Source organism: Pteropus vampyrus, unplaced genomic scaffold (genome assembly GCF_000151845.1).
Source record: "Pteropus vampyrus isolate Shadow unplaced genomic scaffold, Pvam_2.0 Scaffold394, whole genome shotgun sequence".
Taxonomy (NCBI): domain Eukaryota; kingdom Metazoa; phylum Chordata; class Mammalia; order Chiroptera; family Pteropodidae; genus Pteropus; species Pteropus vampyrus.
In genome coordinates, this window is record NW_011889175.1 from 1,238,061 (window position 1) to 1,251,528 (window position 13,468).

Below are 13,468 nucleotides of genomic sequence, written 5' to 3' on the forward strand. Positions count from 1 at the left end.
ATGTTTGTAAAGGCAAAGAAGCAGATGGGTTGGCACATGGGAGGGCTGCTTCTTTGTCTCGCCCACAGAGCGGGGGTGCTTTTCTTGTGTGTTTGTGTGCCTGGGGTGTGGGTACAATTTGCTGAACCCTAAGTATATGACATGTTCCCTCCTTTCCCTCCATACCCTACGCCCTCCAGATAGCCCTGGAATGTCTTATTCAGGCCATCCATCTCCCGTGGACAGAAAGCTTAACTGCTAGACCTGGCTCTTCTGGGTCCGGGTAATCCAGGAGGGTGAGCTTGGGAAGGATTCCAGCGCCTATACAAACTGCTAAGGAAGAGCAATCTATCATTTAGGAAATAAGACTATCATCAGCTTGTTTCAGAAGGTTGCAGTGGGGTGATGGCCACAGTTTGAGTTTGATGTCAATGGTCAAGTGTCACTTGTCTCTGAATATACCCAGGGCATATGGACCCACAAAAAGTGTTGACTTATAGAAGCTGAATAAGCAGACAAATTGCTATGCCTAACACCTACGTTTCCAGCTATTTCCTCTGAATCTCCTTACAACGTTCTATTCCACCTCCTCTTCAAGCATCCTTTTACAAACATCACTGCTAAGATTCCATTCTAGGCTCTTTTCTCCTCGCTCTTGAAACACACTCCCTGAACCACCTTATTCATTCCTATGGCTTCCATCTATATGCTGAGGCTGTATGCCAGTGATTTACACAATACTCTGCTCACCTCCAGGCCCCCAAGCCCAACTGCTGACTGACTGGACACCTCTTTTGGAACAGCATGCTCAAAATCAAACTCAACATCTCAAAATCTGTTCCTCCTCCAGGGTCCTTGGGATTGCCAACTACCCAGGTACCCAAAGCCACTCAACCTCATCCTTGACTTTTTCCTCTGTCCCTTCAACTCAGCTATCAGAATCCTCTTAATTAAATGCCCTAAATACTTCTAAATTCTGTCCACTTCTCTTTATCCCCATTGATGCCACTCAGGTTCAGGACACATTTACCTCTCACCTAGACACAAAAACTGCACCTTCACAGGCTCCCTGCCCCTAGTCTTGCCTCTCTTCCATCCATTCTCCACGGTTCAGTCAGAGTGATTCCTAAAACATAAATTCACCAATACAAGCTCTCTGTTAGGGAAAATTCTAGACCCCCTAAAACATGGCTCACAAAACCCTTTGAGTCTGTTCCCCTCTCCAGCCTCTCTTCTGCCCCCTAACTTCGTACTTTGCTTTGGAGCTTCACTGAGCTGCTTGCAGGGCTTGCTTGCCCCATCCTAGTACCCTCTTCTCACCTCTCATCTTGCCTTGCTAATGTCTCTTCTGACAGGCTTCAACCTAGACATCTCAGACTTTTACAGGAAACTGCTTCACCACGAAACTCCTGTCACAGGAGCCTTCACTTCCCCTAGTATAATACTAATTACACCCCATTGCAATTGCTCATTTACTTTGTACCCTCCAATGTGTACATCTATAAGTATTTGCTGACTATTCTACTAATTAACAGACACCACCCAAGTCTGGGGAAAAAGACTGGTGTCTTAAGGAGTTTGGTCCAAGTTATTTTTGTTTCACTTGTTTTTAAACAGCTTTATTGAAATTTAGTCCACATACCATGCAGTTCAACCATTTAAAGTACACAGTTCAATGGCTTTTAGTATATTGACAGAGTTGTACAGTCACACCACAATCAATTTGAGAGAATTTTCATCGACCCCAAAAGAAACAGCACCCCTTAGCTATCAGCCCTGGGCCTTCATATCACCCAGCCCCACCCCCACCCTGAGGCAACCACTAATCTATTGTCTCTATAGATTTGCCTATTTTTGATATTTCTTATAAATGAAATCAGGTTAGGTCTTTCCAACTTACCCAGTTCTAAGATTCACCTGAGACCTGCCCTGGAGGTTCAAATTCAGAGGTTTGGAGTGGGGCCAGGGAATCTGTATTTTTAACATGTATTCCCGGCAATTCTCTGTTTAATCAGGTTGCATCTGCCTTTATCATCCCCAGCAACCAATGCCAAATACAGAGTAGGTGATCAAGATTGGCTTTTGATGAATACCTCTAGAACTTGTGTCTAGTTCTCGGCTCCCTATATCCAACTCCCTAAGTTATGTCTTGGTCTTACCTCAAACAACCTGAAAACATTTAAAGTATGAAAGCACAGTTATGTCCAATGCAGAAAAAGCATGGACACTCAAAACATTCCCCACAGTCCCCCAAGAAGCACAGATTTTTAGAACACACTTTTACCACCAAGATCCCTATTAAGGAATGGAACAGGAGCCTGAGCAGGGAACCATACAGGGAGAACTGTCAGACTGGTGGAGGTAAGCAAGTTGAATCTACAGGGGCCACAGGGAGCAGTAAGAGAAACAAGGTGGAGGAGGTGATCAGGGGCTTGGTCACATAGGCCTTCTGCAGTAGCTGAGGAGTTTGGAATTTACCCCCAGGGAACTGGGTAGGTATCCTTGGGCTTGAAGCAGGGGAATTTGGTGATCACATCTGTGCTTTGGAAAGGTCACTCAGGCAGTTCTATGGAGGGAGGAAGCAAGAAGCAGTGATGAGTCTAAAGCTGTGATCAGAAGAAATGATAGGGGCCTGGGATAGGGTAGATGCAGTGGGGATGGAGAGGAGATTAGAGTGAAGAGATGTTCTGAAGGCAGACTAGATAGAATTTGGTGATTGATAGGATGTTGAAGATGAGAGAATGAAGCCCAGGTTTCTGGCCTGGGCAATAGATAGATGGTGGTATCTTTCATTGAAATGGGGAGCCCTCGAGAAGCAGGTAAGGAGGAAAGTGACAAGGCTCATAAGGGTGGCCTGGGAGGAATCCAGGAGGGAGTATCCAGAAAGAAGCTGGATATGAAGATCTGGGGCAAGAAGAGAAAGCTGTAAGCTAGAGGCAGGAACTTGGGAGTCATCCTTTCTTTACGTGAAAAGACTCATATGACTGAGTCCAGTGAGCAATCTGTTCCTCCTACACCTGCAGCCCATGCCTTTTATGTATCTCTCCATCCTTGACTCATGAAGTATAGTCTGGCCTCCCCAGACTAATATAAGGAAAAAAATATAAGGCACTTGAGGACTAGGGTCATCATTTATCTCCATTATTACCTAGCCTCAATCATAGACCTGGGTCTTCAGCAATTTTTCAGGACATATTTGTAGATTAAGTCATCACTCCAAATGCCTCTGCTATCTGCCTTCCAAGTGCCTGAAATTTCCATCATTAAAGCCCTTCCTTTAGGTTAAGGCAGTAGTGTCAAACTTGTTTTAGGGGCAGAAACCATTTTTCTCCCTGAAAAAAAAAAAAATCACAATTTGGAAAAGTGGGGGGAAATGGGGAAGCAGAAAGGCCCAGAGCCTGCCTGATAGACCTCCCTTCCCTTCCCCTTCCAAAGCAGCCCTGAGGTAAAGAATCATCTTCAGAGGATTGCTAGGAAAATGGAAATGTATCCGACAGAGTGAGAACCTCTGAGCAGCCAATGAAAGAAGAGGACAAGAGAGGGGAGAGGGTGTGGCTGGAAGATCTGAGCACTCTTTCTGGTTTTGCCAAAAAGTTATTGGACAACTCTGAGTAAGTATTCATTTCTTGAGTTTGGGAAAAAAACTGTGCCTAGCTCTTCAAATAAAGCCGTGAACATCAATTAAAAGGGCAAATATGAAAAACTGTTTTGCAAAATGAGATGGATTATTAAAGGCTGAACAATGCGTGTCTGAAAAATGCAGATAAGAGTACAGACAATAAAATTAACTCACTTCCCCAAATGGGATATAGATCTAGGCAAAGTACTTTAGACTTTTGAAGGCAGTAATTTGAGCTGAGAGGTAAAAAACTAATATGGCTTTTACAGGGGTCTAAAGAAAGTATACATCAATAAGGAAAAAAATTCCTATGGTCTGAGTAGGAGATGATGTAGAAGGGCAGGTCTTCAAAAAGTTAGGAGAAAGTGGTTGGCCTTGGCAGTTGACACTGAAAGCTTTCCAAATGTCTTATAAGGTTTAGCATCACTACTCTACACTCTAGTCCAATGGTATAAGATGATTTACTGTCCCCCTAATACTTTTGTGCCCTTTTATGCCCTTGATTATGACTCTTCACCTTACATGCCTTCGCCTTGCTTGTTAATACCCAAATAAACAGGATACTCCTGCAGATGATTTGCTCCTTTATGTATGAGTCCATTTCTTCCCATTATAACAATTTGGGTGTTAATTTTCTGTTGTTGTTTTCTAACAAGTCTGACCAGTTAAACTTTGAGTTCAAGGGCAGGAAACACATCTTGGGTCGTCTTTGTATCCCCAGTGCCTAGAACAGAGAGTCAAACACAAACGGTACTCAAAAAATGTTTGCTGAATTGGATTATATCTCACACATGTCCCCAATAGATAGAGGCAACAGGAGTGTTCAAGTGTAACTTCAGGTCTTATCACCAAAGTGGGCAGGAAGATTCTTGCCCACTGTTACTTAGAAAATTGACACATCTCTCCATTTGTTTATTCTCTTGCTTAAAGAGCTCAAAAAAAAAAAAAAAAAACCCCAACAAAAAAAAATCCATATAAATGATCATGATTATTGCAAGCCTCATGGGGCAACACGTGGGAGGCAAGGAAGATCTTGGAAATAGAATTGTTCTCCTGAAAATAACAGTGCAAAGTACAACTCTCCCAGAAAGAATGGCTCCCAAGTAAGAAAAGCCGAGTCAGTAACCGATTCTATTAATGAATCTAGATCATGTCTATCAGAAGGTAGATTTGAGAGTGAAAGTATGTAACAAGAAGTATAAAAATAAAAGAATAACAAGTTTATATTTATTGTATGATTACTGGTACCTAGGGCCATGCCAAAAGATTTACTTGTATTTTCTCATTTAATTCTTACCACTGTGTGAAGTACAATTATCATCCTGTCTTATAGAGTAGAAACCTGCAGTTGAGTTACTAAATCACCCAAGATCACATAGCTAATAGGGAGCCAAGAAAAAACTCAAATGCTGGACAGTCTGACTCCAGCATCCAGAGAGAGGTGATAGTAAACATTTAAGGAAAATAACTGACACCTCTTAATCTAATTAACTGCTCACCAAAGCTTTCTAGTAATGTGGCTTCCCAGAAGCTCTCCAGTAGGGAGAGAACATGTCTTTTGCCAGCATGAGAGCACCGGTCCACTTGCCACTTAGTAAAACAGCCCTCTGCTTACCCATTCAAGTTCCTGTGAACCTGACAAGTCCTTAAGGAAGGAATCTACTCTCAGGATACATACTATTTTTCTGATCTTATCTGTGAGACTGAGGATCAGATCTTGGAATGTGGTGACTTCACCAATGCCATGTGGTAAGCTGACAGCCTTCTGCTGATAATGCCCTGAACTCTTGTGGACTACAAACCTAAGAGACAGTCCATGGGAAGAACACTTCCTTAAATTACCGAGTGGTTTTAAATCACAAACGTTCTCATGGGGGAGGTAGTCTAGTATAGTACTGCAGGGAACAAACCTGTTCTTATTTTTATCATCCCGTTTCTCAGGCTCTCATCATATTACTTTTCCCCCTCAGCTTGTTTCTGTCTAGCCTGAAACATCCTATCCTTTTGGTTTGGCTTTCTGTTCCTTGGTCTTTGGAACTAATTCCATGAAGTAGGACACCACAATTTTCTTCAAGGCAAAGAAAACATTTCTTTTTTTCCTTCCTAGTGATCCTCAGCATTTTCTCAGCCCTGTGTCACAGCAGCACATGGGATCTTTGTCTTCAGAAAACAGGCTCTAAGGCCACTTGGACCCCATTCCTGGCTTCTGATGACTCGAGGTCATAATAGTCGTAACTATAGTTGATCTAATATACAGTCATTGTCTTAGTTGCTATAACAAATACTACTGCTATAACAAAAAAACACTGACTGGATGTCTTATAAACAGCAGAAATTTATTGCTCCCAGTTCTGGATGCTGAGAAGACCAAGGTCAAGGCACCAATATGGTCACATTCTGGTGAAGGCCCTCTTCTTGGTTCATAACCAGTGCCTTCTTGCTTTGTCCTCACATGGCAGGAGGGACTAGGGATCTCTATGAATCTTCTTTTAAAAGGCACTAATCACATTTATGAGGATTCCACCCTCATGACTTAAGCACCTCCCAAAGTCTTCTGCTACTAGTACCATCACATCTGGCATTAGGATTTCAACATATGAACTTTGGAGGAATATAAATATTCTGACCATAGCAGTTATAAATATAATTGTAAATATAGTTGAGGATTTTCCCCATCTAAATATATTGCCTTATATTTGTTCACAATAAAGCCTTAGAAGATGTTCTACCTTACTCTTAAAGATGATTTGAGCTAAAATGGTAGAGAAAGTGAATTACTCAGATTATTAAAAGTACTAGAAAGAAAAAAAGCTAACAATTTAAGTGCAAGTCGGCTTTGTTGTTTCTAGTACAGTTCCTAAGGCTACCAGTAGCTGTTTGCCGTAGAGGGCTGAGGAAAATGCAAAATGCAAATATTCCAGAGGTATCTATTTGGTAATTTTCCTCCAAGTTTGCCTTTTCTTTATGCCGGAGTCTTGGATTTCAAAACTAAATAGGTCAAGTAAGCCTTCTTTCTCCTGTATCACTCCCAATGTTATATAAACTTGCTCTAGAACCCTACCATCTTTTGAAAAAATCTCCTCTTGACTCCATATCCTTCTACAGTTATCCCTAAATTTCTCTGCTCCCTTCACAGCAAAGTGTGCTGTTTCTACTTCCTCACTTTCCCATTCACTCTTCGACTCATTCTAGTCATGTCCACATTTCTAATTTACCAACACGAATCAAGCCAAGAATACAAATGATATTCTCCAGTGACATCCAAGGTGACCAATCCAAACTGTCTCTGGCTCGAGTATACTTTTCAACAGCACTAGACACAGTTGATCACTTCCATCCTATCTGAAACCTTCTCTGCACTTAGACTTCACAACTCAACACTGTGGATTTCTTTCTGCCTTCCTGGCTCCTCCTTTCAGTCTCCTTCTCCATTACCTTATCGCTAAATGTTGGAGTGCCTAGTATTTGGCATTGGAACTTCTCTTCACTCTTTCCTCCAAATCAGGTCATAAACTGCCAGCCCACGAGTGTGCTTTAATCAGCTCATGCAATTTAAAAAGATCTGATTTAGTTGCCAACAACTAAATAGCTGGAGATTTTACATTTAAAAACTCCAGGTTTCTGATTACCTTTTTCAAGAAAACCAGACCTGTCAATATCGGGGCGGCATTGTCATAATGGAACAAATGGAGTTGAAACTGTCCTCTTGACGCTGGGTCCGTTTGTTATCCGTGATATCTAAGGGAGTTGAGAATACAATCCTGAGTCAGATTCCCAAAAGTACCAAAGGCTCGCCTCCTGGAGCCTCCAGAACATCCAGTCAGTCCTCGGTCAACTTTATCGCTGGTTGGGCAGAGTCCGCAGCTGCACCCTGGGGAGGGAGAGGGGCGACCGTACTGTGAGGGGCTGAAGCACTCCGCCCACAGAGAATTTAACAGCTCTCAGAGCAATGACAAGTGCACGTTTTAAAATACAGAATTACAGCGCGCCAAATACAGAAAGTCCTTTCGGCAAAAGACGACTGCTTTTGGCCGTGTAAAAGCATCAAGTCTGGTCCTCCGCTGGCCTCTCAGGGCTGAGGTGGCCTGGGCACACCAAGAAGTAGCCCTCTTATACGGCGGAGAGATGCCCAAAACCTGCTGGGCAAAGACAGCTCTTCTCGCTGTCACTCGCGGGTGCAGGGTTGTTTCTGAGATGAGAATGCGCGGGACCAGTAAGGCCTTTCTCGGTGGCGGGCTGCGGTGCGGCGCTCGGAGGGCGGGTCGGACTAGAATTAGGGCGGAGACTAGGGCGGGGCCTGGTCTAAGAGCCTCTTCAGCCCCACCACCTAGCCCCTCGCGGGCTTACTCCAAACACCCTCCACCCACTTTACTTGTTCATGGTGGGAGACTGCGGCTAGGGAACGAGGTTAAGCGGACCCGAGATCCTGGACCGCCCAGAGGCGGGGTTCTCCGCCCAGGAAGCCACACCCAGCGGGAACCCGGACTTCCCGGCGCCCGCAGAGCCCACGCGCGACCGGGCGAGAGCGCGGGAGGGCGCGTGCGGCGTGACGTGACTTGCGGCGCGTTCCGTGACGCCATCGCGCCCGCTTTTGAAAGTTGGCGCCCGGGGCCGCCTCCCATGCTGCTCTGCGCCAACCCCTCCCCTCACCTTTCCTCCCCCGCCCTCCTCTCGTCGCCGGGCCAGCCCCCCCACCCGTCCCTTCCCTTATCAGCACCCGCGGCCCCGGCAGCGCCGACGCAGGCGCACTGCACCGCACCGCCGCCATTTTGTGTCCGAGCCTGTGGAGCGATTAAACCGTGCGCGGAGCTGCTTCTTTGGCGGCAGCGGCGGCGGCGGTAGCCGGTGCGGGTGCGCGGAGCTGGCCGGGGACGCCGGGTGGCCGGAGCGGTGGAGCGGCGGCGGAGCGAGCGCCGCGGGGGGTGTGGCGCGGAGGTAAGGGGGCCCCGGGTGGAGGAGGTTTCGCGGGCCGCCTCTAGGTGTCACGATGGGGCCGCTCCGGTCGGCGCTGGCTGTATCCCGGCGCCAGCGCCGCCGCCGGGGGGTGTTTGCCTCCCTCTACCGTCCCTGCTGCGGCGCGGCCGCCGCCATTGCCCGTCGCCGCCACGGCCCGGCCGGCCCCCCCAACACACACCCGCCCGCTAGGCCTCCGGCAGTGGCGACAGCAGAGGCCCGCGCGCCGGCGACTCCATTTTCCTTTGTCTCTGCCCTCGAGGCCGGCTTCTTGGCCCGACCGATCGCCCGGCCGCGGCCCGCCCTCTGTCCTCCGCCCCTCCTGAGGCGGGTGGCTTCAGCCGAGAGGCGATCCGCGGGCCTCGGCTTCCGCGTCCGCTTCTCTCAAGAGTCCTTACCCTTCGCCGCCGCGCGCGCAGCTGGGTCTCCGTGCAGTATGGGTGCCAGGCCCTCGCCAACGCCTCTCAGGCTGCCCATCCTCCAGCTCGCCCGGTCCCCGGAACCTACCCGGCCGCCTTGCGAGCCTCCTTGGCTGCTCAGCGGTCGCTCCCAGTCCGCGCGTCGTCGCCGCTGGTCTCCGTCTCCACCGAGTGGCGCAGGCGGCGCTGCTGCGGCTGCGAGCAGAGGGACCCCAGAGCTGCCGAGAGCTCCCTCTGCAAGGCTGGCTGAGCTGCTCGCGCCTCGACGCCGCCTGAGCGGGCGGGGGGACGCGCGCTCGCTGCCCCCACCGGGCCCCGCTGCGCCCCCAAACTCGCGCCCCGGCTCCTTGCGGGACCGGACCTGTGCGGCTCCCCACAGTGGGCGGAAAATACACGAGTTCCGCACTAAGTAGTTTTTTCTGGAGCCAGGGTCGCCCTCCCGTTGCAGTGTGATAGTCTGACTTTGTGCGCTAAGAGATCTCAAAGGGATCAAAACTTAATTTCACTCTGATCTCAAGTGACGTGACAAATTCCCGAATTCGGGATTATGGGCTGGCTAAATTGGGCAGTCGACCCTTGAGTTTCCCTCGCGCTTTAAAATGTCCTGACACTAAATTAGTACAGTACTTAGTACCTGATGCTCTAGGGCTAGGCGAAGGCAATTCTCTGGGATTCTGCAACCCGATCTAAACCGCCAGTAGGTCAGAATGAATTTATTCTTGACTCCACTGGTAATTTGCCCATACGGTGAAATCTGAGGGTTGATGTTGTAATTGAATCCTGGGTCACTAGCTGTAGTTGGTTTATTAATATCTACGCCTAATGTAACTACCCTTTAGTAGCTGACTTCCTGTAGCCCTGAGTTCAGAATTAAGTAAACATTCGCATAGTCTTCATCCTTTCTTTGAGTTTAGATCAAGTTAAAGTTCCATGTACCCTCTAGACGGCAAAAGAAGTTAAATAGGACATGTATATTAAATTTACTTTGTTCCTAAGTCGTCTTACAGCATTAAAAAGCTTTCTGTTGAATTGCTAGAGTTTTCTCTTTTTGCTCTTTCCTCAAAAATATTCTAGTACCTTAATATAATAGTATGGTGCAGCAGTTGATGTAACAACTCGGGTTTCTTTGGAGAGGAGAAAGTCTTGATTAACTTTTTTTAGAAGAAGAAAAGTTACGTTAAGTTTATGAGGAAATTAAAACAGCTTGGTGCTAAACAAAGTTGTCCGGTCTACCGTGAAATTAATCTGTAGGATTTTACAGCAATCTACCTCATAGTAGTCTTTCAGCATCCCCTTTTTGAATCCTACAAAATGTTCCTCCTCCAGAATAAAACTGCACTAAGTAACTAAATGCAGTAGCTTAATGCAATGTCGGGTTTGGGAGTAGAACCAAGCTTAATTGTCTAATATGTTAGTCCTTTTGTGTAATTTTTTGCATTCTTGTGATTTTCAGTTTTACTTTTGAAATTGTGGATGGCAGGTGGCATGTTTTACTTATTAAAATAAGCTCCACACGGGTTAAAAATGAAAATGCAGCAAGTCTGTAAGTGAGCCAGGAGTAAAGCTTGTTTTCCTAGGTTAGCATTGTGCTCCACTGACAATATTTTGGCTTCTTGGTTCAGTTGTACCATATGCAGTCATCAATTTCTTGGTCTTATATATCATTTACACTGTTTAATGATATAGACCTTGTCCCCAGAGTTGCTATCCTTTTGAGATTTCCTCTTTGCTAGGATTCATGCTTTGTTTTTATTGGAAAACTAAATCTACAGAGAGAATAAATTGAAAATAGAAAGTTACCCAAAGGAACTTATTACTTAAATCAGTAGTATAAGGAAGATTACAACAGAACTGTTTGTCCACATAGGAAAGTACTGCTTATTTAAGAGTAGTTGTAAAAGTTATCTTAGGGATCCGTTCAGCCAACATGAGGTAATGTAGGAGCTGTAAAGTTTTTAAGATGCATTCAGATTCTAAGGTCTCTGGGATTTTGCTTTAAAGAACACATAAAAATGAGGGCACATACCTAAGACTTCTGGGTGGCTTGAGGAGTTCCTTGGGGGTGGTGGTGGGGTCACCTGTAGTTAATGAGGGCCCTAAGGAGGAGTCCTGTGGCAGAGCCTTGCACCATGGTGCCTGCTAGCAGAAAGTCTCCTCTAGAGACTGGTTTTTTGCTTTAGGATGCTGCTGGCCTTAAATTCACTCCACATCATCTATTTTGTAGGTTTCATTTCATTTTTTTAAACCAGAAACTTAATTGACCATTTCTCTACCTTATTTACCTATCTTAGTTTCAGATGACTTCAGGCTTTTTCACTAAAAATTAGGTTCCTTTTCAAACAACTAAGATTTGTCATAATTTAATACTTTGAGAAAGAGCATACAGATTTAGAAAACAATAATGACAAATAATATATATCTTGGAAACCATGGTTTGCAACTGAATATGTAGATTTGGCATACCATATTTCTTTTTTTAAACATCCCTAAACTTTCTCTAGTCGTTACCTTCAGATCTTCCCTGGCAGTATCTTTGTGCATTTTCTCAGTGATTAATACTGAATGCAAAGGTGTGGCATTACGAATAGACTGCTGACACATACTCCAAAAATAGTGATTTTTCTGCACTAGATTCTCATTTTTAGTTACCCTTACATTTCAGTGTTATAAAATCTAATGCCTTTTGAGGCATGCTGGCGATAGTATATAGATTCCAATACAAAAGTGGTTTTTGCACTAGATACATTAGTCTTCTAAGTTGTTATAAATTGCCTCTCAACAGAGAAGACTTCAGCTTTATCTAGGAAAGTATTTTATCAGCTTAGAGTTGCGGGCTTTAGTTAATTATGAGGTGGATTCTCTCTTAGTTGTACCTCATATACCAAATTCTTTGGAAACGCTTAGTTCAAACTTAGCTCTTTCATTTCACTTGAGAGTTAGTCTCCTCCCACCCCCCCACCTCCCCTTGGAGGTAAGTTCCACTCTACTATTGCTCAAAGTTTGACATTTCATTTATTTGTAATTTAGGGAGAAAACTGGTATTTTTTTACTAAGAAGAAAGCATTTCATTATTGCGCTTTTAGTATTTTCAAAGGTCAGTGAAAGCTCCCCCCGTAGTTATCTTATTAAACTGAAAAATAGTCTTTAATCGTAATGTAGCTCAATCAGTAAAACTGCTACCTGCTGAAGATAAGGAAATAAACTGTTAAAGGACTATTATACTGTATCTATAAGAATTTTTTGATAGTTTGAATATATATACATGTGCCATTATTTGGTTACAAGATCACAATGGAGCAATATTTTGGTAATCATAAATTTTAGTCCTTTATATAATTAGCAAATGTCTTAAATAACTGAATGTTTTATTATTGGCTTCATAGACATTTATAGAATGGCTCAATTAGTAAGGTGACACATTAACTGATATATTGTTTCTTTTCCATTGTCATCAGTCTTCATCTTGCCCTCAGTTTGTTTTTCACACTATATGTGCATTTGTGTGTAGTTAGTGTTCATAAAATGATTTGTGCTTCTGTTTTAGAATGATCACAAACTTGGGGCCAAAGAACAAGATGCACTAGTGGACAGTTTGCTGACCAGGGGCTTGAGAGCTGGCTTCTGTTTTCCCTCCTCAAACTGACTTTGCAGCCACGGAGAGGTAAATACTATTTCCGTTTCTTGGCCTTAAAAATAAGAGTAATAAAATCTTACGGGGGTTGGAGGATTTGCTGAATCATTCTTGGGCATAGGAGTTGCAGGAGGGTGGGTGTATTGAGGGCATACAGGCTTTATAGCAAGTCCTCATTTTGAAACCCTGCACTGCCTTACACTAGCTGGATGACACTGAGCAAGTTACTTTTCTTCTCCTTCAGGCCTCATATGTAAAATAATACCATCAATTAAAGAGGCTATTCTCATGGTTAAGAATGTGTGTCAAGCATGAAATACCATTCTGAGCCAATACATAAAAAACCCTTTGGAAATGTCGGCTGCTTTTCTACAGAAACCTCTGGAATATATATTTTGACTCTTGGCAAATGAGTTCGAAGCCCATGGCCTGGGGCAATTTGTAATTCTGATGAAGAATAGTTGGAATCCTGTTCTTGGGAAATCTGGTATCCTGGATAAAAATTGTCTTAATTGAGTTAACCTAGCCCATGTTTGCATCAGAATGTTAGTTACAGTCATTATCAATAATCTTTTAAAAATTTGAAAGAGTTACTTTACTTTAGCCCACAATTTCTCCTGTAAAATATAACTGGCATCACAGGGTACTTGAAACAGCCTTCTCAAATGTCAGGGTCTACTAAGGCTTTGGGATCTCATAAACAATCAACTAGGGTTCTGGATGTGAAAAGTATATCTGCTCAGGCTACCAGGAAGCACATCTTTCTTATCCCTTAGAAAATGTGAAAATCATTTCATTGCATTTGTGTAATGGCAAAAAGGAGTATAGAGGTAGAAACTACCAATGCAGAGATTAGTTAAGTTTATA

At 44.4% G+C, this 13,468-nt stretch overlaps 1 protein-coding gene and 1 long non-coding RNA gene across 6 annotated transcripts in view; one reads left to right on the forward strand and one right to left on the reverse strand.

The window, feature by feature from the left end:
* Positions 1 to 1,582: 1,582 nt before the first annotated feature.
* LOC105305722 lies at positions 1,583 to 8,110 on the reverse strand. 2 transcript variants are annotated; one of them, XR_002777300.1, is made up of 3 exons: positions 7,971 to 8,110; positions 7,228 to 7,336; positions 1,583 to 4,322 (listed from the first exon to the last, which is right to left on the reverse strand). It is a non-coding gene; the product is annotated as an uncharacterized LOC105305722 (long non-coding RNA). The 2 variants fall into 2 exon arrangements; XR_897110.2 differs by lacking the exon at positions 7,971 to 8,110 and having other exon boundaries at positions 7,228 to 7,964.
* Positions 8,111 to 8,220: 110 nt separating this feature from the next.
* CTCF (CCCTC-binding factor) overlaps positions 8,221 to 13,468 on the forward strand; it is a 41,213-nt gene continuing 35,965 nt past the window's right edge. For 3 of the 4 annotated variants that reach the window (XM_011380481.2, XM_011380480.2, XM_011380483.2), the window contains exons 1-2: positions 8,313 to 8,533; positions 12,515 to 12,631. The gene's annotated coding sequence lies outside the window, so the exon portion shown is untranslated. Of the gene's footprint in view, positions 8,534 to 12,514; positions 12,632 to 13,468 lie in introns of all 4 variants that reach the window. The other variant, XM_011380482.2, reaches the window with a different exon arrangement.